We start from the raw sequence: 25,048 nt of genomic DNA, 5'->3' as shown, positions 1-25,048 counted from the left end.
GGATGATATTGATTACAGCTACACAGAAATAATAAAATCGACATTGACTTTGGGCGGTTAGAACACTTTGTCCTATCGTTCGTACCTTTCCTTACAGGCATGAAATTTGAGACAAGCGGTTTCGAGAGAGTCATCATTTATTTCAACGATCACGAGAGCTATAGAATTGAGCTCATTTCTTCAACCGTCTAGGGTGTAATGCGATAAATCTCGATTCTGCTTTCTCCGATACTCGATACTGTGTATAAGGGTGAAAGAATAAAATGTGTTTCTTTTCTTTATTTAGTGTGTGTGAACTGTAGTATTAACTTCTCAATAATATAAAGGTAGCCAAATTTCGATTATTTAGCACTACAATTTCAAGTTTGTGATACACAGAATAGTATAGGGTGTTTTTTTTCGAGGTATATAACTTTAAGTTGGCATTACTGTTCAAGATGGCGGCCGCTTTAACGCCTGAACAACGCTTGCAAATAGTGCAATTTTATTTCGAAAATAATGGTTCTGTGCGGAATACGTATCGCGCACTACGTCCATTAGCGATGAAGCGCACTTATGGTTGAATGGCTATGTCAACAAACAAAACTGCCGCATTTGGAGTGAAGCTAATCCTCAAGTGTATGTCGAAACACTGTTACATCCAGAAAAACTGACTGTTTGGTGCGCTTTATGGGCTGGTGGAATCATTGGTCCGTACTTCTTCAGAAACGATGATGGCCAGAACATTACAGTCAATGGTGATCGCATTAGAGCCATGATTACTTACTTTTCATTCCCGAATTGAACAACCATGATGTCCAGGAGCTGAGGTTCCAACAAGACGGCGCAACATGTCACACAGCTCGTGCTACAATCGATTTATTGAAAGACACGTTTGGTGACCGCCTAATTTCACGTTTTGGACCTGTGAGTTGGCCTCCAAGATCTTGTGATTTAACACCACTAGACTACTTTCTGTAAGGCTATGTAAAGTCATTGTTCTATGCGGATAAGCCACAAATCCTTGAGCATTTGGAAGACAACATTCGCCGTGTTATTGCCGATATACGGCCACAAGTGTTGGAAAAAGTCATCGAAAATTGGACATCCACTTTGGACTACATCCGAGCCAGCCATGGCGGTCATATGCCAGAAATCATATTTGAAATGTAATGCCACAAGATTATCTTGCGGATAAATAAAATTCATGTCAATCGAATAATCCATCGTTGTTTTGTTGCAATTTAAAGTTCTATAGCTCTAAAAAAAAACACCCTTTATATTCTAAAACAGGTTGCAGGATGGACTCCTATTCCAACACGAAGGCGAAATTCGAACGCATGAGTGCTGGAATTGCCTTTTGCATTGAGTATTAGACGATATTTTCTCCATTTCAGTCAAGTTTTGTGAAATATTGTCGAAATTCAATGAAAAATTTAGATTGTATGTTGTTGGTGTGACTGTAACGAAAATTGACAGATCACAGAATTTGTATAGGAATCGTATGTTTCAAATTTGGAAATAATTTACAATTATGCATTAAATTCATGAATTATATCTGACGAAATCGATTTAGCACCACCAGAATTGAGAGAAATTGAAAATAATGTTGCAAATCATTTCAATTTATCCAAATTATATTATATGGACAATGTCTGACGTTTGTTGCAATTTGATAGGATTGTCAGCATAGACAACCCCAAAACGAAAAATATAACTGAAAACGATGCTGTAATGAATTCATTACAGCACTGTTTTCAGAACTGCAATGAACTCATTACGATACTGAAATAGATAAAATATATTAAAATCGAAAAGAAAATTATATGTATCAAAACATCCCTAAGATAACCTGAATATACCTACTGAAAAGATGGCAGGAAATATTTCAATCCTGAAACGCCATGAGCGACGTAGAACGGACAGCGATCATCATTATACCGATGCCTTTCACTATCCAAACCTAAAATGGAAAGCATAAATTTTTTTCACCCTTCATTTGAAACCCCTCCATATTTTCCAACCATCTGTAAATCCGCGAGAACTGATTCTGCAGGTGCTTTCGCTATTGTGTCGCCAGGGCTTTTTTGCTGCAGACTGTATTTATTGGAGATAAAAACCTTCAAGGATCTGTTTGAGAGGAAACGAAACTGTTCCACCCTGAGCGTGCAAACATTTCCGGGGACCTCGGAGGGTTGCTACCGGAGGTTTACAACATCCGGTCGGGGAACACTTCGTTGGAAGGTTGGAAATACTGCGGCTTGGATTAATTTTAGGGGTTTAATTCGGGTTGGTGGCCAGATGGTAGATGGCGTTTCGCTCTTCCTCATTAGAGTCCTGCGTCAAATTGGATTTTTGTAAAGTTCTGGAATTGGAGTTATTAATCCTCAGTTCAATATGAAATATTTCGAATTCTCAATGGTTTCTGTACGGAAGGGTGGGGCAACTGAGACACCTTGAGGTTTAACGAGGTATAACTTCCTCAAAAATGCGAATAAAAAAATGTTTATTGATTGAGACACATACTTATTGAATAAACAAAACACACAAAACTAACAAAGTAATAATTCTTACTTGAGAATGTCTGACTTGAAAAAAAATCTCAAATGCCTCACTTGCCCCATATCGTTGGGCAAGTGAGTTCATCTACTCTTCGTTCATCGAAGCGCTATATTAATACACATTATTCAATCTTCATGAAACTTGTCTCAATTTGTTTCGTTATATTATGATTTTTTTCATCTGATATTGTTGATGGTTTTCCGGTAATTTTTTTTGTCTTCGGAGTTTATTCTCTTTACCTCTTTTTTATTCAAAGAACTTGGCCCAGCATTCTCGAAGTCCTTATGACTGTTTTGGTTCTCGCTGTGTTTGCTTTTTCTTTGAGTTGGTCTTTATAGGATGAATTTGTGATTATTTTAGTACTCGAGACTCACTTGCCTCAATGTGTCATAAAAAGAGAAATTAATGTTTTGCCAAGTACGCTATTATATTTGGCAACGTTCTAAATATCAAGTCTAATAACATGAGTTCGATGTTATATGATGTATTCTATGAAATATTTAGAATTTCCCTATCAATTAAGAAAAATCCTCGTTTAATTCACCTGAAATATAACAAAAATTGTATTACGATAAATCTCCATATCTACTTAACTTTTACTTTTGTTCATACAGTTTTTCATTGACACCACAAGGTAATCGATTCACTCGTGAACTGTATTTATTTTTGTTCGTTTGATCCTACGCCACAAAGGTCATAAACTATGGGCGCACGCTTCTTAGGAGGGAACAGGTTGATCATTTCAAAAGGAAATAAGAGGTACTTCTTCTGACAAATCACTGATTTTTATGGGGTTATCATATAATTCCCTTAAGAAACAATCTACATGGAAGAAAGTGAATTCTTTCAATTTACGAATTAAAAACAACATGTTTTTGTTAATTTTTGGATTTAGCAAAGAAAAATGATAATATGTACCTACTTTGATGAATTTTTGAAATATTCGTGAGGAGAAAACCCAACAAAAATCATTACAAAAGAAGTAAAATTATTATTACGTGAAGTGAAAGTCTCCCTACAGTGCTGCCCTCTACGTATTTGCTTCGATAAAAGAAAGAAGATGAAGTGAATGTTCAACTTCGAATACGTACAAAATGTAGTCATTGCAGAAGCGCCAAAGCGATAATGAATGGGTACCAAAGTTTGACAGATATGCGAAAACTACGTGGTGGTAATCCCTCCTAATGATGACTGTAGATTCCTTTGTCATCTCTGATTAATTTTTTTTTTCTGTGGCAAATACATTCCTTCTGCCACGTCGTGTAGAACAAAATCGTCACGTTTTTAACTATTATCTGTCAGATTTATGATACTATAGAAAATGTTCTACCAACCAGAATTTTTCAATGCTTCGATTTGTTCATTAGACATAATTTTTCGTTTTCTCTATCCATCTACTGGGTCATATTTTTAAGTGTACCAAATCAGTCAAAAATTTCAAGAAGGAAACATCTCTCAAAAACAATTTTTCGAATTGGGGGCTGACGGTTTAGAGGGGAAGTTCATTTATTCCAAAACCTCTTTCATTTATTCTTCTCTTGTGAATCATATGAGGTTCAACTTTAGAATTTCAAATGGGAACCTTTATTTTTTATAGCGAATTCGAATTCTAAGGCAGAAATGCACGAATCGTCACATATGGCTCTATATTCAAGTTTGAATTTTTGAATTTTTGAAATTTAGACTTTTTTTGGTGAACTGTTTGTTCTCAGTACATCTACTGTCACTGATCATTTGAAAATGGTGAAATTAATTGTTTTTGGTTCAAAATAATTCCCCCTCTCAAAAAAGATGTATTTATTGAAAGAAGATTATTTGAAATCTAATACAACTTCTCGTCGAGGCGTCTATTTTTCTATCGTTCAAATAGTTCGACAACTCAAGACTGAAATTTCGTGAGAATGATTAATGAAACGGATACCTACATAAGGGTCGTCAAGATGGAAAATTTAAGCTTTAATAGCCATCTGTGACGAATCGTGAAATATTGTTCGTAAAAAACTTTTGTATCTTTTCCCGTAGAATACGAATCTGCAAAAAAACAGAAGTTTCTATGAATTTCCAAAGTTGACTCCCGTTCCCAGGAGGAAATTAAATGGAAGTGGTTTTGGCATAAATGAACTATAAAGCAGTTAGGTCGTTCCAATTCAAAATGAAAAACATTTACTTTTTTACACCACAACTGAAAGAGGTAATGAGATTTAGTTTTCGCTTTTTCACTAAAAAGTTGAATTTTTTTTTAATACCTCCTGCACCTACTTCCATTTATTGGTCACTCATTCATAGAAATACTCGAGATACCATTGTTAAATTTTCGATTGTATCTTATATATTCACTTCAGAAATGAATAATTTATCAAATATTGTTTATGTCTGATGCATAGTCTGTTTTTTTTTTAATTTAGTTTGTTTATGCTGGGGCATTATATTTTAATATTCAATGCACGATTGCACGATTAATTTCGTTCGTTTGTGAGGAAATTATAAAATCTGGTTGAGAAATAAAGAAAAATTAAAAATTCCATACCCCTCATATATTTTTTCATCAGATATAGCCCAAACCGATGTTTTTTAAGTCGTAATCTCCTCCCTCTTTACCTGAAGAATTCTGGATTCATATCTCGTCGTCGAAACTCCGTTATTTCATTTAAATCCCAACCCAACAATATTATATTCTCTCTTCTAATTGCTGCCTTTACTCATCTATCTTCTCCGGTTTCAGATAAATCGTTTGGCGGTATGAATATGAAATGAAACGATGGGTACCGAATTCTTTTGAAAATAAAATATCGTATTTGTTTGTCTGGAAAATTGCGGAAAGTTAAATGGATAACGGAAACCAAGACAATTATGTGGAATGGAAATTCATATAATTCGGAAAAACTCGGTTGAAAATACAGAATACAGATGAATTGAGGGAGAATTTGAGTTATCACTGTATCTGTAGGTTTAATACAGGGATGAAATACACACATCAACATAATCTAGAGGACAGCGCGAAATTTCAAACGAAAATAATTATTTGTGATAAATATTGAAAAAACTTTTTGAAAAATGATATATAATGCAAATTCCATTATAATATATATCTCAAAAATGAATTGTGAATTAACATGTAAGAAGTCACTGGAGAGACTAACCGAAAAGTATAGGGGTTGACTACTGGTTTTTTTTTACGTCAGCCGTTCATTTCCTAGGCATAAGACATCCTTCCTATCAAGTTATGGTTCTGATTTTGATCAATTTGTTTCCTTTGCTGTTTCAAGCAATTTAACAGTTTATTTCGTATTTACAGGTCCACAAGATTCGACAATAAGTTCCATACCTGTCAATAAAATTCAGATCAGTAGATTGAGCTTGCCACGGCAAAATCATTCCTTGTTCACGTATAAAACTAGTGACTGCGTTCGCTATTTGAAGACGAATATTGTTGTGTATTGAAAGAATGTTTTCGCCAAAATCTGCAGCAATACAATAGGTATAGGTGTAACGTTCCGATGCATAAAAGAATTTTACCAAACGTGAAATATGTTTCTACAGAATGAATGACTAAAAAAAATCGTTCATTCCGCCTTGTGAAATCATTACTTGTAAAATGCAAATATTAATGTGAACACTTACCTAGAATCCCAACACAATTTTCGCCGTTAAATTAAATATCAAATTCAATTAGTAATGGCTGAAATCTAAAACAACGTACGTATCTATTCTAAAGTCTCAACAATTATATAAAATTCAGAAAATTCTCTCTGTTCCACGCAGCCATTGCCGTTCATCGGTGACCAATCACGTTCGATGAATTGACAAATTACCGCGAATTGCAGTAGCGTTTTGGATTTACCAACCTGTGATGAAATCATCTTCGGAAACAATATTAGTTCTACGGTCTATTGCAATACCAATCCAAACAAACACTGTTCTGCCTATCATCTCATGTACAGTTGCTTCTTCTTCTTCTTCTTTAGGTGCCTCATTCGTTCCGAAGTTTGGCTATCATCAAAGCTATGCGTATTTTTGATACTGTAGATTTAAACAGTTACAATTATTGTACCATTGATAGCAGACGGTTCTACCTTCATGATTTTGTTGCGATATATGACGTTCTAGCTGAATATATCGAAAGGGAAAAACGCGAACCTTCCTTACATACATCTTCATTTTCATTTCTATTTTAATATGCTCTTTCGTTTCCTCAAAAATAATAATTCCAAAAAAGTGATTGTGACATTGTGTTGATAGTATCCCGTTATTCTCTTCTTTCATAAAATTAATGAAAAAATTACATGAATCCTTATACGATCAAATGCGCCAAGCTCATGTCATTGAAGAAAACAACCGACTATGAATGCATAAACTCGTGAAATAATATGAAAAAATCCACTAATAATGAGCTATCTATATATTTTACTATCTTTGCTGTCATTCTTTGATCTTTATGATAATTGCAGCACCCGTTGGATGTTGCTACGATATAAGAAAGAAGTGATTTTTAAGAAACTCGTATAATGATCAGTTCACGATTTCTCATTTCGATTGAGGCTCATTTATTTCCATTTGAAAAAAACTAACATTCAAAGTAGGTGACATTTTTCCAGGTTTTCAGATTTTTCAGTGAATTGGCCATAACGTTTCATTCTCAGAAATATTCCCAGGAATGTAATTAATAACTTTCCAGAATTTCATCGCTACATGTTGTAGTAACAAATGACAAACAGACAAACAATTGTTTTGATTCATTATGGATTATGTGGAAACATTGATTATCCCAATTTCCGCAGGAACAAATGCCTATTATGTCAGCAAGGTAATACTTAACTATATTTTATCTACATAGTAAGGAAACTCATCTTTTGGGCTTAACTAATACTTTAAACTCATTTTGTAATTTGTATTTTTTTTCTATTGAATCTTTTGAAACCTTTAACAATGTCATCAAAATTAGTTAGAATCAATAGCGGAAAATAATTCGGTCCTGCATACTACTTACCCATGAGGATTCGTCTTCACAGGGTAGAAAGTTGGAATAATAATTGCTTTCGTCGTGAAAGCATTCCTGTCCATAGAGGGTGTAAGGAAAGCACTAGGATCTAGAACAAATTGCAGATATGTTTATTCATGAAATAGTGTAGAACCATTGTTATGCAAAACTTGTGGAATAATGAAACGAACCCCATAGAAGCGAGATAGGAGAGATACCTAGAACTACATCCCATTCCAAAACTTCGTGGGTCTACTTTTCAGGCCATAATGTCGTTAGGCTGACCACCAGCTTTTCTCATCAGCTTCGCACCTGAAATGAACTCTAATGATTCTACTAATGCTGAAAATTATGGAGAGTCAACGTACCCGAACGTGCAGTTGAATATTTTATTCAATTCTGTTGATAGCGTATTGGGAACGCTGTTCAAGGGAATATAGACATGTATTACATAATAAATAAACTGAAAAAGCATAACTACTCAACAGAATTATACAGACGGTTTGGATATTTTTATTGCAGGGAATGCATACAAACACAGCGGAAAGAAACAACCTTATGTTGTTCTTCTGCATCAAGTGTGAAATATGAAAAGGGGGCCAGCAAACTTGGCCGAATTGTCGCCCCTCAAATAGAGGCGCCATAGACGGTCGCTTCAATTTTTCACCCCTAACACAGATTGATGTTTGAAAAATCTATTAGTAAAAAGGAAATTTTGAAGCCAGACATTTAAATTGCTTAGGAATCTTCTGCATAATAATAATTGCGTATTTTTTTATGACCGAGCAATCCTAGTATTCTTTGGCATCTTCTTCGTCTTTAGAAAATATTTTGTAGGACGTGTTCAACCATGACACTTGATACAAAGGAATAATAATATTACTTTGTATCATGGTGTTTTACTATTCACCTACTACCTAGTGGCAAAAAAATTCTTGAGAAACAAACCCCAAGAAATTTGTTCTATATTGAAGTAAACGATCGAAACTATAAATGATGCTAAGTTATAAATGAAGAACGAAAACTCATTAGATACATAATGTTTTTTCCATTGACAAACTTTCTCTGAATTGCTGATTTCTGGCTGCAGCACCAAAGGCTATCCCCCATCTTCGTTATTGCATAATATTGAACCTTCATTAAACATCAATAATATTTAATTGTGTCAATGAAACAGTGAGCAACGATCAATAGCTCCTGCAGGATTATTCACATATACATTTCTTCTCATTGGTAGCTATTTATCATTTCTACGATTATCGAAACAAAAAACTGCCCAATAGGGATATTATACGATTGAAGTTTTCATGATTATAGTACGAGTGAGTTGGTGGTTATGGCAGAATATGGAAATGATTGATTGAAAGGACGTAGATGATACACATAAGTGAAACGACGGAAACCAATAATTCGATAAGCTGGAATGATGGATTGCATGAAAATTGAAAAGTTTTCTGAATAATACATCAACAAATGTATTGACTGGTTTGAATGGATTTTAGCTGTATGAGAATGCGACGTTTCCTTTTGATATGCTGATATATGAGTAGTGTGGAAAACGGATATTTCACCTAATCGATAAAACAGATCAGTGTTCATTTACGAGAAGATACCTATGTTGATATACAGGGTGTTTCCTAAACATGCGGCAAAAATTCAGGGGGTTGTTCCTTGGACTATTTTAAGCATGTTTTGTCCTTGGATGATTTTTGAAAAACCTCTTTGTTTCGAAGATACAGGGCGAACAACATTTTTCATATTTTTAAAATTAATAATAGTTTCAATAAAAATGCGTACCGCACTGTGTTTACTAAGTAGGTACAATTTATTTTTAAATTTGTTTAACAACATTCCAATTACTAAAAACGGCCAGTTTTTTGACTAAAAATTGATAAGTGCAGATGGTAAAGGAATACAGATTAAACACGGATCATTGCTGGGTGTAACTTAATAAGATGGTGTTTTTGAAAGGGTTCGGCAGTCAATGAGGAGAAGATTGGATGCCTGTATGCTGGCTAGAGGTGGTCATTTTCAACAGTTTTTGTAGGTTGAGTTGAATTTTCATGTAATTTTTCATAATAAAATGTTATTATCTGAAATTTTGTTTCCCCTATATCTTCGAAACAAATAGGTTTTTCAAAAATCATCAAGGGACAAAATATTCTTAGAATAGTCCAAGGAACAACCCCCTGAATTTTTGCCGCATGTTTAGGAAACACCCTGTATAATTTGGAAATTTATTAATTACAGGACCTTATATTTCTCAGGACAGTTTATTCCGAAAAGATTATTACCTCCATTAAATTTCTCTATGGAATATTATGTAACCTTTGAGATTCATGTCTCAACACAAATTAGAGATAAATATCAATTCCATTTTTCTCTAATTGTACACTTGGATATTTGAATGGAGAATTATTTACATATTTGCATGTGATCTATATAGTTACGACACTTTACTTTTACATTTCAACGTTCTCAGTCCCTCATGAAAATGATATAAAAAAGTACAACTTCACTTCTGCCTTTTTATTAATTCAGTTATTCAATTCATTGATCCTCTATTCACTACTCGATTTGTACAGAATTGATAAGTTTATTTTTTCAGTTGAAATTGTATTTCTAGACAAAAATGTAGATATATATCAAAAAGATTATTCAGATTGTGAAGTTTTGGCAAATTTACCTCATAATTTTGATATTCAAAATGAGCATTCGTTCGCCTATTTTTATTGGCAATAAATAATCAACGAATAAAGTTCAAAAATAAGATGAACATCAACAAAACATTATATCACAGTCATAACAGATATGTCAGTAGTTCTGTTCTAGTTGATTCCGGTTTCTGTTCCATTTTTACGAAACTTCATAATTCAATTTACTGCTTAATCGAAAACAACGTATGCTTCTGAAATGAGTCTATAACATGAGGCTACGAAAGGTCGATAGGATAATGGTATATCAAAAACAAATATGCAACTGTGCTCGTCGACGACTTCTGCAAGTTAACTTTACTGATTAGAAATTGTTATGCTCCACAAAATAACCCAGTGTGTACATTTATACCTAATCATCAAATCCAACCGCCTAGCTTGCTGGTTCGTTAATATCAGATTAGTTGGGCAGTGTTGGAAATTTCCATCTCTGTGTACAGATTCCTACTTGTTGCTTCCGCTTGAACTGAAAAAAAAAACAAGGAAAACACTGACTCAGGGTCAGGAGCTTTTGAATGAAGCAGCGCTCAAATGTTCTAATACCAAGTCAATGTTAGAAATCATAAGATCATGTTGTTTGGTATTGTTGGTTGAATCTTAATTGTACGATAGACACAAGTTTTTAGTTTCGGGGGGGCACTCTTCTTTTCAGTTTGTTGGGGGATCTGGTGTACCACAAGGCTCAAATTTGGGCCCGCTTCTGTTTCTTCTTTATTTTGATGATGTGATGGACTCCACTGATGCTAGTAAACTCATGTATGCCGATGATTTGAAGATTTTTAGTGAAATAAAGACATTGATGATTGTATCCACTTACAGATGGGACTCATTACTATTTCAGATTGGTTTGCGTTGTACAGATTGAGCTTGAATGTTGAGAAATGCAATGTTGTTACATTCACTAGGAAGACCCATAATTTTTACTTTGACTATACCATTGGTGAATCTGTTTTGAGTAGAGTTGACGAGATTTCGGGATCTTGGCATTATATTCGACCAGCGTTCAACTTTCGTCCCTCATACGAACTCGGCTTTAACTTCTGCATTCAAGGTGTTTGGTTTTATTGTGCGAAGTGCTAGATGCTTTATGAACATTGGAACACTTTTAAAATTATTTGAATCATTGGTTAAAAGCAGAAAGATTTTTGGCTGTGTTATTTGGCACCCTATCTATAACATCCATCGTCGCCGTTTAGAATCTGTGCAGCGGAAATTTCTAAAATATTTAGTTTGGAGGGAGGATGGTGTTTACCCGATGAGGGACCTCGATCAGATCCTTTTGTTGGATAGGTTCGGGGTCGTATCGCTTGAAAATACTATTGAGCTGTTATACCTTAAGTTTCTTCACAACCTTTTGCATGGTAACATAGATTGTTCTGATCTTCTTGCATCTGTGAGTTTTTTGGTTCCGAGGTTGCATTCTAGATCCAATCATGTATTTTACTTGAGTTGTAAGATTTTTTTGTAACTGGGTATATACCAGTAGAAAATAAAGAACCATTATTTTTATTATCATGTTTTCCTCGATTTTTTGCTTCGGAATTCTGAGTGTGTTACGCTATTTGAACCCGTTTTGGGATGACATTATGATTTCTATGAAAATCTTCATTCTCGCGGTCGAGTCCACATGTGGCTTCGTATTTTTTTCACCTACGCCACGGACAGGAAGGGAAAAGAATAATTTGTCAATCGCAGAAGGGAAATACGAAGGCAGCACAAGAGAGCCAAATGAATGTGTTGTACCTACCGACTTTTACGCAGCCCGTCGTTCTTTATTCTGATAGCGGTTATGACATTTTCTGGCCGTCCCAGACCGACCCTCGATCTTTGGCCTCACAAACGACTCTAAGGGCTATGTTATGTTATTTGTCTTCCGCTGTCTGGACAAATATTTAATTATTCAACCTACGGGAGCCTTTCTGCATGAAAATCGGGGCTATTAATATTTATACCTTGAATACAGGGATGAAAGAGAGCACTGGGAAAATGACCGCGAAAAAAATTCTGTGCAAATATTTTGAAGCAAGCAGGAAGTAGGTTTTCGTTTGATTTGTCTTATTTTTCTGGCGAGTTGGTGAGCGTGTGTTGTAAATAGACAAAAAATTGACAGTGTATTGAGTAGTACTGGTGAATTTTCATATTGAATGTACAGTCGCCGCCAAATAAGTTGGCAAGAACTTGGTTGCGCACAAAACTGAAGGAGGAGCTAATGACTGACTATGAGTACCAATGAACCGAAGCGTTCCATTCAGTAGCGTACATAAAAAGCCAGTTTAATGTCATACTATCGTACTACCTGTATATCTTATTTTCTCAAATAAAAGTACCTGTTATAATTGTTAACTTTTTCCATCTTTTCTTATAATGAATGGTTCTAATCTCAATGTCGAATATTATCCTCCGAAATTTTTTTCGTTATCTCGAATAATTCATTGCCGATTCAATTTATTTACCACGCCACTGAGTTGAGCAGTCTCGAAATCGGCAACACCCCAGAACCAATGCCGTGATAGTGCGAAGGAGCATTATCTCTCTCTGCGCCTTTGATTTGCCATCTTATTTGGCGGCGACTGTACTTATTATTTTTATATTGTTTACTTTGTAGAATATTGTGATAAAAATAAATACACATTGAAGCGATATATCGGGTGTCCCAAGGTGAGTGGCCTATTAGATTATTATAAAAACTTTTGGTGGTAAAGATTTCAAATTTTGTGGATAGATATTTGGCCATTTAAGGTACATTTTTGAAATAATTTCACATTTCCAGTATTGCCGGATGTACAACAATTTGGCAACAACTTTGTTATTTTGAATGGGACATCCGGTATTTCTATTTTTTTTATGATACTCCATAAGATATTAAATCTATTCACTCTTACTTTTCCATCCCTATCTTTGACGGTTTTTGAGTTATTAATTATTTTTCTAAATTTTAGGTCAAATTGGCGTATTACGAAAATGACTCTAGCTCGCTCAATATTTGAGATTTAAGTCAGAAATTTTGCAAATCGTTAGATATTGATCTGATCTGTGTCACTGCTTTTGAATTATGGTTGTCAATAATACAGGACGCACCAAAAAAAATCATCAATTGCCAAGTTACAAAATTGTAAAAAAGTCTATTTTTTCAAATTAGACCCCTAGTATATTTTTCAATTTTTGGAATCAGTTCAACACATTCTACAATTCTTCTATTCACTTACACAGACTTTTTTACAATTTTGTGACTTGGCAAATGATGATTTTTTTTGGTCCGTCCTGTATTATTGACAACCATAATTCAGAAGCAGTGACACAGATCAGATCAATATCTAACGACATACAAAATTTCTGACTTAAATCTCAAATATTGAGCGAACTAGGGTCATTTTCGTAATACGCCAATTTGACCTAAAATTTCGAAAAATAATTAATAACTCAAAAACCGTTGAAGATAGAGATGGAAAAGTTAGAGTGAATAGATTCAATATTTTATGGTGTATCATAAAAAAATAGAAATACCGGATGTCCTATTCAAAATAACAAAGTTGTTGCCAAATTGTCGTACATCCGGCAACACTGGAAATGTGAAATTATTTTAAAAATGTACCTTACATGGCCAAATATCTATCCACAAAATTTGAAATCTTTACCATCAATAGTTTCCATAATAATCTAATAGGCCACTCACCTTGGGACACCCGATATATCTGATGAATTTAGTATATGATTCTACTTATGCGCTCAGGAACGTCTAAAAATGAACCTCAAGGGGGCGCATATCTACATCACCACGGATAACCACACCACGCTGAGATCCCTGGATACGTACTGCCAAGGGTCTCTGTTGACCTGGGAGTGCCGTAACACCTTAAGGGAACTGGCCAGAGACAATAAAATTACTTTACTATGGGTACCAAGGCACTGTGGTGTTGAAGAAAATGAAAATCCGATGAACTTGCAAAAAGTGCATCAAGGTTAACACCTGCTGGACCTGAGCCTCTCTGTGGGCTAGGAAAAGACCAATATAAGGCAGCGGTCTGGCAATAGGAGTTGAATAACAGGATAACCCACCGGACAAACACTCTTGGACTTACTCAGGATAAGAAATTTGTGATGATTTCACCTACCTGCGCTAGAAAGCTCTGGAAGCTGTCACTAGCCGAGCTTGGGGTAATGGTGGGTTTGCTGACGGGGCACTGTAGGTACAAACATCATTTGTACCTTATGGGAAAGTCAGCAGATGAGATTTGCAGGCCAGGGCTCCTAAGGAGGTTGTCAGTTTTATCAACGTCATTGACGACCTTCTTGGGTTTCCATGAATGAGTTGGGTAGACAACAAAAGATCCACATGGTCGCAGTTCCCGGAAGGCTTACCGAGCCACAACGACCCCAGTTCAAATAATAATTATTTGTATATATTATGTATTATATAGTATATGGTTCTATATGGAGTGGCAGTTCTACTATCCCAATTCAATCTCACAGACTCTCTTCCATTACCTATTTGTTCAAATAGATACAAACCAAATTGATAGCAATCATTCTAGTATTTCCATCAGGAACATATGGGTGCTATATGTGAGAACCACAATTGAAAACCATAGTTCCTTATAACTAACTGCTATGGATTCTCGTACATTCTCATTCATGTTCAAACTGCATGTCCTCAAAAAAAAATTGAGCATTCATCACAGGAAATTTATATTGTTACAAAATACCGGTTATTTTTCTTGATTCAGTTATAATTCCAGGTACTTATTCGGCTCTATACAGGGTGTCCGGGATATAACTGTACATACTCTTACCAGAGATAGAGTTGGACTAGCTGATTACTGATTGACTGTAAAAAATTAATTTCTGGATTTCCCTAGAAAGATACAGGGTGATTTTCCCACTTCGTGGAAATACTTAGACCATCATAAAATCCAAACTTATTGACGAATAGTATTGAAACTTGGGAGATTATTGGTACATGCTAAGGTCGAGTCAGAACGATATCAATTATTTCATTATTCCAGGGCCGGACTCATTAATCTTCATTTAAAGTGTTCAGGGTAAAAAAAACACTTTGTATTTCGAATTACAAATAATTGATTCGCTTTTTAGGAAGAAGCTTAATTATGCTTCAATTTGCGGTATCGCTTAAAGTTGTCACATCAACAATTATTTTTTTATGAATTTTTGAATTTGGATAAAGTTCGAAAATTTTAATTTATTTACCTGAACAGGATTTGTCACCTTGCGGAGTTCGAAAATAAATAATAGATTTTCTTGAAAGGTGAGGAAGACTATAATAATTTATTGATATACTGGGTGGCCACCCCAGAAGTACTCTGAGAAAGAGGAGGTATGATTTTCAGTTTGGGAGAATGTTACAAAATATCTTACTAGATTCAAAGATTCCAGATCAAAAATGCGCAGAAATAAAATTTCCTACAAGATAAAATATAAATTCCTAAAAAATATTCTGTGATAAACTTCAAACATTTTGACAACTGAAATTTGAGATTGTTGTTTGTTGCTTGTGCTTTGATTATTATAAAATAGTGAAATTATCAAAATGGCCAATTTCACAAATAGAGAATATGCTGATATGATGTTCGTGTATGGTAAATGTGAGGGAAATAGTCGAGCTGCTGTGAGAGAGTATCGTCTGAGATTTCCGTCGCGCAGAATTCCCAATCACCAAACATTTTCTGCAATATTTAGTTGTATAGCGCAATATGGTAGAGTGCCAGATAGGAAGAAGGATCGCCAAAGGAATCTAGAAAGAAGTGATGAAGTACTCCAATTAATTCAAGCACAACCTTCAACTAGTATAAGGAGAGTAAGGGCACAATTACATTTGCCGAAGCATAAGGTGCACAGAATAATCAAAGAGGAAAATATGTACCCATACCACATACAACAGGTACAACGATTGGATCCTGGCGATAATGTCTTAAGACTGAATTTTGCACATTGGATAGCAAATCACAGAGTCACTTTGAACAGAACAATATTCAGTGATGAGGCTCAATTCACCAGAGACGGTGTGTTCAATATTCATAACTCGCATATTTGGGCCAAAAATAATCCACACAGTATAAGACTGAGAAATTCACAACATAAATTTTCAGTAAATGTTTGGTGTGCTGTGATAAACAAACATTTGATTGGCCTCATTTTTTTGACGGTCGCCTTACAAGTGCGATTTATCTAGATTTCTTACAAAATAATTTACCCGGCATGCTACAAGGAATAAATATTAGAGGAATTTATTTCCAGCATGATGGAGCTGGACCTCATTTTGGTTTGGAAGTGAGAAGTTACCTCGACAATACCTATCCAAATAGGTGGATAGGTCGAGGAGGACCTATTCCATGGCCCCCTCGATCTCCAGATTTCAACCCGCTAGATTATTTTTTATGGGGAAAATTGAAGGATATGGTATATTCTGAAGAAATCCAGTCAAGAGAACAACTGATGAACAGAATTATCAACTGTTGCGATATTTTAAGAAATAATGGCAATATGATCCGCAAGGCTGTATCCAATTTGAACATTCGGCAAGAGAAATGTATACAAGCTAATGGTTTTCATTTCGAATCACTTCTGAAATAACGTTGACTCTGCAATTCATTCGTTCCTATTTTCGTTTTTATTAGGTACTTTTCAATGTATTTTAGTTTGTTTCATTTGTTATTGTTTCGTTATCGAATGTGCTTATTAAAGCTCTGAACTTTTTTGAAAATTTTCTACGAATACTTTCGCATTTTATATTCAAACATGAGATTTTCAGTTCTCTTCATGGTGAAAAATTCAATTTTTCGAACTTTATCCAAATTCAAAAATTCATAAAAAAATAATTGTTGATGTGACAACTTAAAGCGATACCGCAAATTAAAGCATAATTTAGCTTCTTTCTAAAAAGCGAATCAATTATTTGTAATTCGAAACACAAAGTGTTTTTTTTACCCTGAACACTTCAAATGAAGATTAATGAGTCCGGCCCTGGAATTATGAAATAATTGATATCGTTCTGACTCGACCTTAGCATGTACCAATAATCTCCCAAGTTTCAATACTATTCGTCAATAAGTTTGGATTTTATGATGGTCTAAGTATTTCCACGAAGTTGGAAAATCACCCTGTATCTTTCTAGGGAAATCCAGAAATTAATTTTTTACAGTCAATCAGTAATCAGCTAGTCCAACTCTATCTCTGGTAAGAGTATGTACAGTTATTCCCCGGACACCCTGTAGATACTTATTTTCATTAAAACATTCAAAGATGTTGCACCTACCTAGCCCCGAGACTTTTTCCCCTAGTACCACAAGAAATAAAAAATGTGAAGAACAAAATATCATTTAAAAGAAGATTGAAAAAATGGATAATAGAGTTTGATAAAACAAAATTACATAAAATAATAAATCAGAACTATTAATGTACACACGAATATGACAAAGAGAAATACAGAATATGACACACAAAAATCACAATTTCGACAGATATACTACAGGATTTTCGACAAATATAATACAGGATTTCGACCATTATCTGTGATGAAGCAGACGTTTGTTCCACTTAATTAGAAGATAATATATTTTGCGGTGAATAAAGAGTAAATTTTATGTTCATTACTGTGCACAGTTTATATTTTTATAAAACTCTACAGTATTATAGAGTTTATTGAATATATTTTCATGAATAAACTCTCTTATTATTATTATTTATTTTTGGCTAGTATCAGAATCAATAGGAAGTAACCTGTGTCTCAAAAAGTAGAGCTGATACAAAACATCTGTTTGTGTTTTTGGAATCAGCAGATTGAAAACATTCAGAATCAATTGTTGGATTTCAGCCACCTTTTTTTTTCATTTTGTTGACCTGTGTGATTTTAGCTGTAATGAATCTTAGTCTAGTTATAACTTTTCTGTATAATATCTCAAGAGAATTGATATATCAAGAATAAACTCTTAGCAAAAGTGCGTAAAATCTTCCGAACCCATGTTGTTTCTCATTACTTTCACGTCTGAACCAAAAAGCGGAAAATGTAATGTTGTCAATTTAGCACAAACATATATCGAAGAAAATAAATCCGATCACATAAGGAGAACCCATTAACAGGACAGAAGTGGAATGACGCTGGAGGCTGCTGGTATCAAGGCTCCGTGCCTTATTGCTTATTGTGTAGAGAAAGGGTCAGAAGTCGAAGCGAACACCTCCAGACTTTTCCAATAAAACTCAGAGAACATCAGATTGCGGTTCAGTCTCCGTGCCGTATCTGAACCGACGCTGTCCTTATGACGACCCCAACTTCTGTTCCCGCGAACTAACTATAGAGTCGTTACGACCTCCAATAACGAGGGAACTTGGAAAAACTCCAATAACAGAAATAATAATAAGCGATATTGCACCTCATACCAGTGTAATTCCTCGGGTTTCATTTATGGCAGACATCCTGCCGTGTCTGAAGTGCCACATCCGTTTTTGGTTGTAACAGTAGATGGTTTTATCCTCGAGGGGACATGTTCGTGTATGAGTTGCCAAGTTTGGATCGGATGGATTTCGTGTAGTGATGGATCGGAGCGTCATCAGTTCATCGAATGTGATGGGTGAAATACTCTTTTTGGGAATGAAAATTCGCACTGGAAGCACTGATGTTAAGACGGGAGTTTTTCAGAGTTTTCCATTCGACCTGATTTGTTGATATTAAGTATTCTTCAGGAATTGCAAAAACACACCTCGTCGAAAGTCTTGCACCCCCCTAACACCTATCAACTCTTAACTTGTTGAATGTAACATGACAATTTTTTGTGTGTGTAATCATCACTATCTTATCACTTAAATGAAAATAATAAACCAACAATGAATGTTTCTTGTTCTGGAGAATACAGGTGTAGTCGAAGTTGATCAGTTTTCAGCGAATAACGAGAGTTGTAATATTAAGACTTCTCCGTGGAAAATGTCAGGACATCCAATTTTTCAAATTGACCGGGAATGAATAGTAGCCCTAAATCAAGAATCCTTATCGAATCACCAGATTGCGCAACGTTTGAATATTCCACGGACTTCAGTAAGTTCCATAATGACCCTTTTTCTGGAAACCGGAAGCGTTGCCTGGACACCGGAGTCTGGTCGACCAAGAGTAACATCTGCAAGTGAAGACCATTATATCGCAAATTTTACTCGAAGGAATCAAACGGTATGTGTAAAAGCAGTTTGCAGTCATTTTTTGGAGACCTGAAGACTCAACCCGTACCATAAGGAGATGCTAGCATTCCTCGATTTTGAGGGTAAGAAGCCCTCTAAGAGTACCTAGGCTATCACCTCGATTTGTTGAAAGCTTTTGATTGTTTGGACCATGAAATATTATATCGTAAGCTGGAGCGATATGGCGCAAGGAAACCAGCCTTTGAATGAATCAAATCGAATCTAACAGATAGATAACAGAAGGTGGTAGTCAACAGTGCCATCAGTCAACAAGCTTGCATTTTAGAATGGGAGTTCCACAGGGAAGTATTGCTGGACCATTGTTGTTTGTCGTGTATGTTAATGATCTTCTCCATGTGACTTCTCTGGAAAATTATTGTGTGATGAATTACGCGGATGACACTAGTCTGTTGATTATGGCTGACACCTACCCTGAGGTCGCTGAAGAGGCTAACAGCTTGATGCTGAGAACAAGTGACTGCTTTGCTAAAACGATTAATATTGAACGAATCTAAGACCAACATTGTTTTATTCAAAACGAAGCATACGGGTTTTGTCATGCCTAATTCGGTCAAGTTAAACGGTACTACTCTAACCATAAACAAAGTAACAAAATTTCTTGGAATCTATGTTGATCAGTCTTTGGACTGGGGTGTTCATATTGATAACCTATGGTCGAGGATGAACAGGGTAACCTACAGCATCAGGATTTTATCAAGGTATACAACTATGGATGCACTAAGGATGGTGTACTTTGCTGATTTTGAGTCTCTAGTACGATATGGAATAATCTTCTGGGGTAGTTCAGCAGAAAGTGGAAGATTGTTCATCATTCAGAAGAGAGTGCTGAGGACTTTGCTTGGTTTAGAATATAGGAGAACATGCAGAGGCGAATTTAAAAGTAACAACATACTGACAGTCACGGCAGTATATATACTTGAGTGTTTAATATATATTTTCAAATATGAACAGACCTTTCAAAGAACAGAATTTCACCATATGTGTAAAACCAGAGGGCAGTACTATATATATCCTAGACTTAGACTAACAACAACTGACAAGAGTGCATACTATTCCTGTATAAAGTTGTTCAATAAACTTCCAGCACAAATCAGATCGATTGATAGTTTTCGTGATTATAAAAGAGCAATAAAAATTTCTTAATTAAAATAGAACCTTATAATTTGGAGCGATTTTTAAATTATAGAAACTTAAAGTTTTGTGAGGAAAACTTTTCATTTTTTGTTATAATTGTTCAATTGACACAATTTCATTTCATTCATTCCATTGCTGTATGTAGTGTGTGAGTGACTTTTATGAAATAAAGAATATTATTATTAAAGCATAGAGCTACCCGTCAGTAATGGGCAGAACAGCACCAAGACTGGCTTTTACAACAATGGCGCAACGTACTTTTGTCGGACCAGTCATGATTGTATGATAGTCGACCACAAATGGTTTGGAGAGATCCAGACATACTAGAGCTACTCAATTTCGCCCGTGAAGTTGTGCCCTTTCAAGGCGGAACAGTAGTGTGCTGGGGGGGTATAATGTTGGGTCGCTGTACCCATATCATTATCGTTTAACGAACAATGACTGGTGCCATCTACGTAGAAAACATTGAACCAATCATTGTTCGTCAGCTCAACAAATTTAGGGATAATTTTATTTATCAGGATGATAACGTCCCACCACACCCCACATGACGGATTCAAAACATTCTTCAAGAGATTAATATCCACATAATGAATTGGCCAGCAAACTTATCAGACATGAATCCAATTGAACATTTACCTCCAACTTTTCAGGAATTGAGTTTAGCCCTTCAGGAAGGATGGAACGAAAGGCCTGGAAATTTCATTAATAACTTGATTCGTGGGATGCTTAGGCTTATTGAGTAGTTGATTGAAAGAAGTAGTAGTAATACGGACTATTGAATTTGGATTCAGTTGTGCAATAACTATAATTAAACATAAATAAATAAATTCAGCCTTTTTCTCATCATTTCTATTTTGCCCCATACTGCATAAAGCAAAAAGTAACAAACAAAGATTTTGTATCAAATATATTAAAATTGAAATAGAGGAAAACATTTATCTAATTCCCAGAACATAGATTGTTTATTTCTTGAGAAACCTAGGGGAGGCAAGAGTTTGGACGATGTGTGTATGTACGATAGACAAATCAGCTCTCGAAATGCTCCTCACACTAATAATAATAATATATTCATCATCAAAGTTTACATATACATAAACATACATATGAGGGACTAATGAATATTCAAAAAATAGAGAAAACCAAGTAAAATGGTTTTTCTACTCAATAAGTAGACCGGATAGACACTAGAAGAAGAAATATAGTTCCCAGTCCACAAAGAACTCGAAATACTCCATAAATTCTGCATTATCTACGTATAGAGAAAATATAAATCGAAATAAACAATCGTAGTATATGCGTTGACCGAAAACCTATTGCATTTTCCACAGAGGATCCCCTCGTATAAACTTCCATACGAACGCTACTCCCAAATGTACAACTGCTTTCACTCTAACTTCCATTCATGCCATAAACTTTGATTGTTCATAGCATATTTTCAACGTTATTTCTCCTCCACTTCTTCTTCCCTCGGCTATCAAATCGAAATCATATCAAGAGGAAGAAGGACTGCGACGCTATTTCGTCGAAGGTCTGGCTGGCAAAATGTCAATTTATGGCTCCGACACCTATACCTGGGAATCATTCGTTCCTGCTGGAAATATCCGATCCTTTGTCGAATTCCAATTTTATGCAGAACCCGAAATTTGTTTTCCATAAAAAGCGTTGAAATTTCAATCAGTATATCTCTTCCCGTCCCTGCATTGGGTTATATCTGTCACGGATGCCTGCAAGTTTAGCTGAACAACGTGAGCCGAATGCCCTAAAAAGGTTTTTTTATGTTTTCGACGAGTTCCTGTGTTCTATTTCCAGTTATGGATGTTTCTGATAAATATGGATTTATGGGTGTTGGCCGTTTAAATAATGGGCAATCTTCATATTGATGGTGGTGTAAAAATGTTGATTTCGGTTCAAAAATGATGAGCCATTAATTTAAATGAGTTTTTTAATGATGACTATCCTGAGGTCAATGCCTGAAATCATGCTAATATTTTATGTGATGTGGTCTTTCTCTCTAAAATATTTTTTTCAAGATTAGAAAATAATTGAGTACACATAACCACAACACATGAACATCAAGAACATTCACAATCACCCGATGAGTAACTGGTCTTCATTTCAAATATCTTGAGATCTTTAAGATATCATAAAAAGATAATGAAAGGAATGAAAATTTTCATGTTCATATCAAAAAAGAATATTTTCCGCATTTCATAATAGATTATACAATAAGGGAATGAAATGCTTGATTTTTTCCGAGGTGCCTTGGTCCTTTTGTAGCCTACGAGCGAAGTTCGCGGACGCTGAAAATCACTGAGAAATATAGTATTCCAGATATGGATGAAGATCAATTGTGTACTCATGAAATTTCACAGAAAATGTCATACAAAACTCAATTTATTTACCATGACGACTGATAAATAAGATAAGTTATATTCCTTCCTGCTGCAAAAATAGTGCACAAAAATTCCGGAACATTCACGGAAGGTTCATCAAGGAATTTTTTGAATGGTGTCTGAACAAATATATAAAGTTCATAGTTGAAGTACAAATTGATACATTTTGTCGAGAAGGCAAATTATTTCGAAATTATTTCGAGGCCTTCACCAAATAGAAAATAAAACACATATTTCATTTCGATTCGAGAAAAAGTTCAAAGACACAAGTGAAATAATGAAGATTTTACGAAGCCAGAAGGTAAAAACACTTCTGGAGGATTTACAAAATTGCTGAATACATCTTTTTTGGCCAATACAGATGCTCATATATTATGATCGTTATGAATCGTTTTGGTGACTGCAAATCTAGCACCGTTGTAGAGAGTTATGTTGAAAACTTTAGAATGCATTGACAAATAATGATTGCTGAGCAGATTCTTGTGGCGAAACATTTGTAATTAAGAAAACCGACTTTCAACTTCCAACGAGTTGAAGGGAGTGAATATTATAAACAGAAAAATGCGAATAAATACATTGACATTGTTTTTCAGGGTAGGAATATTAATGATACAAATAACATTATTGAGTATTGAGTATTGAGTTTTTTCACGAAAGAATTTTTGATGCCGCATAGTTATATATAGGCTACAAAATGAATGGTAATAGATAATTCTTTTTTTAAGATATTTACTACGATGGGCATAATAGCAAGATATTGAGGTATTGAGTCATACCATCGATACTATAAAAACAATAATGAAGCTAGTCAAAAACTCTAATGTGAAAAATGGAATCTCGTGTCCGATTTACTCGAATACATCTATATTCCTTATGAATGTATCTATAATATAATTTAAATATAAAAATATCCTCAATATCAAATGCATTTAACAATCAGAACTGAAATTTATTTTGAAAATTATTACTTGGAATTTGAGTTATGTCCTAGAATTGTGATAGTATATATAGGTATTGGATTATGTAATGGATTCGATTTCATCGAGTTCCTGTGTCCTATTTCCAGTTATGCATGTTTCTGATAAATCTGGATTTATGGGTATTTGCTGTTCCCACGAAACATATTCTTCGGATCGATGATGGAGTAGTTACCACATTTGATATCAGTTGAAACAATGGTAACCAAAACTAGGTGGACACTTCATCGGCGCATAAAATTAACAGCATTCGAATGTTGAAAATCAGTACTAATCAGATTTTGAGGTGCTGTAATGAATAGTTGTATGTATATTATATATATATAATGTTATTAAGTATCTTTCTGGTTGTAATAAAAACAGCTGTGTTTCTCTGTAAATAACAAAGCTTTTATTATTATATACACTATTTACACTTACATACATGATCTAGAATATTAATCCTACCTGTAAATAACAAAGAAACAACATTCAATGTTCTTATTCACTAATTTGTCGTTAGATAAATTTCACAATATTGCAACTCACTGTATTCGGAATGAATTCATCGATCATACTGATGATACGTTTGCGAATTTAACAACGTTCCGTATTGGTATTAAGCAATCTGATTCATTGACCTGACTACTCGCGTAATTCAATCAGATCGAGGAAATTCCTTACATCTCCCCCCTTAAGACAAAAATTTTTTTTGGTACAAGAAAATTTTGCGTGAATTACAATATTGCAAAAATTATATAAATTTATATTTAAGTATATGCTAAGGTTTTCATTAACAAGGTTTTGGAATGAGCTTCGAAATGTGAAATATATTTGATTCTGATTTCTTATGTCCTATATCAATTTCATATATTGAATTCGATATCTTCTTCAAAATTTTATATGGCCCGATTCTCACTTCATCTAATTTCTTCCGGTTCATTCTATTGCCATTTTCAATGTACACTAAATCTCCCACATTAAAGTCGAACTCCTTCCTATTTTTGTCATATAATTTCTTATTATACTCATGATATTTTATACTATTCCTATATGCAGTCATTCTATCGTTTTCTAGTTGATTATAATTTTTATTTTTTTTCAGTTCATTCGGTAATATTGATGTAT

The 25,048-nt window shown here is 34.7% G+C and overlaps 1 protein-coding gene and 1 long non-coding RNA gene across 3 annotated transcripts in view; both read left to right on the top strand.

Moving 5' to 3' along the window:
* Positions 1-25,048, top strand: part of LOC123674726 (nephrin) — a 368,531-nt gene that overhangs the window by 73,396 nt on the left and 270,087 nt on the right. The window lies entirely within an intron of this gene.
* Positions 1-25,048, top strand: part of LOC123674753 — a 65,650-nt gene that overhangs the window by 24,397 nt on the left and 16,205 nt on the right. Inside the window, exon 4 of one of the 2 annotated variants that reach the window (XR_006746705.1) lies at positions 8,837-9,098. The exons of the other annotated variant lie outside the window; for it this stretch is intronic. This is a non-coding gene — a long non-coding RNA (uncharacterized LOC123674753). Of the gene's footprint in view, positions 1-8,836; positions 9,099-25,048 lie in introns of those variants that run through there. 2 annotated transcript variants of the gene reach the window in all.

Source organism: Harmonia axyridis, chromosome 1, assembly GCF_914767665.1.
Source record: "Harmonia axyridis chromosome 1, icHarAxyr1.1, whole genome shotgun sequence".
In the NCBI taxonomy this organism is placed as follows: domain Eukaryota; kingdom Metazoa; phylum Arthropoda; class Insecta; order Coleoptera; family Coccinellidae; genus Harmonia; species Harmonia axyridis.
This window is presented reverse-complemented; position numbering and strand designations above follow the sequence as displayed.